General features: G+C 39.8%; 1 long non-coding RNA gene across 1 annotated transcript in view; it reads right to left on the reverse strand.

The window, feature by feature from the left end:
- The window catches only part of LOC116672424 (uncharacterized), a 14,264-nt gene extending 12,921 nt beyond the window's left edge, over nucleotides 1-1,343 (reverse strand). Inside the window, exon 1 of the long non-coding RNA XR_004327549.1 lies at nucleotides 1,293-1,343. This is a non-coding gene — a long non-coding RNA (uncharacterized LOC116672424). The remainder of the gene's footprint in view (nucleotides 1-1,292) is intronic.
- Between the last annotated feature and the right edge of the window lie 739 nt (nucleotides 1,344-2,082).

The following is a 2,082-nucleotide window of genomic DNA, read 5'->3' on the forward strand; positions in this document are numbered from 1 at the left end:
TCGCACCTCCACCGTGTCAAAGCACTGGCATTATTGAAATGAATAAACAGGGCTGGGATTTACTTTTCTTTTTTTTCCAGTACAAATACAGCCTTACTATTAATTCATTCAACGTTATGAGCTCTACACTATTGCTTCATAGGCACCATATAAACATTGTGGGAAAATGCTGTTGATGCTAAGAGCACCTAATTCAATTCAATTCCCTAAAAAGCTCAGAATCCCTATTGTGTTTTATTAACCAGAAATATGTTGTGGACTCCTCACAGTATCAACTCAACCTGCTTGGATTTAGGCTGTTTAACTTCAACAGCTTTTTAAGAGGAGATTTCCCAGCTCTGATGGACACCGTCAATAAAGCGCGCACCCATAATGAAGTGCTGTTTAGCATTAGCTATTCATAGCTTCAACTGGGAAGCATAACATCCCACGGGTCGCTTTCACTCTTAAACCACAATAATGGCACTTTCATTTAACCCCTTAATATATGTTAATCCAGGGATGTCAATGGGTTCTCTTAACACTCATGCACAGGCTGTCGGGGGCCGAGAGGCCGGCGAGGAATGAGCTGAACACACAGACAAAGGCTGGCTTGAAAGAAGGCCCTGATATTTGATTTAATAAGAGAGCCTTCCTTAAAACAAAGGGACATTGTTGGCTCTTGGCTCTGTGTGCTATGTTTGGTGTGTGTGTTTATCTGATGGAGAGCGGGTTGCATGTATGACTGTATGTGTGTGCGTGTGAGTTTTATCCACCCACTTGCTGGTCTGCCCAGGCCCTCGGTTTGTTTCACTTCTCCTGGATGGGAGACTCCATGCCTCAAATGGCCAGCAGAAGGGTTTAAAGATAGGGCGGGGAGAGGGAAAGTGATGAATATTTAGGGGCTACTGCAATGAAAATCCCAGCAGCCCCTGGAGACCAGGGCTTAGAAGTCATTGCCGAAGGGATCTCCATCTGCTTTTACATCTATCTATCTATCTATCTATCTATCTATCTATCTATCTATCTATCTATCTAACTATCTATCTATCTATCTATCTATCTATCTATCTATCTATCTATCTATCTAACTATCTATCTATCTATCTATCTATCTATCTATCTATCTATCTATCTATCTATCTATCTTTATGGGGTGGCAGAGGTGGGTTCATGTGTCTGTAGTCACACACGTAAACATGGTGTTGTGCATACCTGCATGCAAACCTACGCAAGTAGTGTGTGTTTGTGTGTGTGTGTGTGTGTGTGTTTGTGTGTGTGTGTATGTTTGTGTGTGTGTGTACACTGTAAACCCAGATTTAGTTGTAATTAAACTTTTTAGTGGTCACAACTTATTCTTTCATGTTTTGCTGACATTAGTTGTTTGTAATAATCAGCTTAAGTATGCACTGCCCAGATCTTATCAAGCAGAAACAAATACAATTAATGTATTGCTTCTAAAATTATACAGTTATAAAGAAAAAACATAGTTATACCAACGATTTGTTTCTCTAGTATTGATAAGTAGCCTAAAGTTTTATTATATTTCTTTGCATGTTGAAAGCTATAGTGTGTAATTTCTGTCTCCCCCATTAGGACTTGTAATGAAAAGAAAATTGCCGGCGCCATCCACAGGATACAAGCCTTCAGTGATTGCACACCACCCAGAACCTTCCTCCACGCAGTTGCTAGTGGCCAAGGAGGACAAAAAGGATTAAAAATAACATGATGGACTCTTTAAAAGAGGTGAACGCTTGATTTTCTGTGCGCGAAAGTCGCCGGACAACACCAGTTTCTGAACATACTGAGAAATCCAGAGAGAGTTGTGTGGAGCTGATAGGCTTACTTAGCTTTGTATCAACTCATTTGGCAATGGCTTGACTGTCATGTACGTTCTTTAATATGAAAAAGTTATGCATTAAAGCTTTACCTTAACATGCTTATTTTAGACAATAAGACTCCATAAAAAAATAATTTATGTTAATGGTTTTTAGCAATGACTACTAATATAACCTTGATTTGTCTACTGCGTCAACTTACCGCTCTGTGTTGCAAGGCAAGGCAAGGCAAGGCAGCTTTATTTGTATAGCACATTTCAGCAAC

This window comes from Etheostoma spectabile, chromosome 22 (genome assembly GCF_008692095.1).
Source record: "Etheostoma spectabile isolate EspeVRDwgs_2016 chromosome 22, UIUC_Espe_1.0, whole genome shotgun sequence".
Taxonomy (NCBI): domain Eukaryota; kingdom Metazoa; phylum Chordata; class Actinopteri; order Perciformes; family Percidae; genus Etheostoma; species Etheostoma spectabile.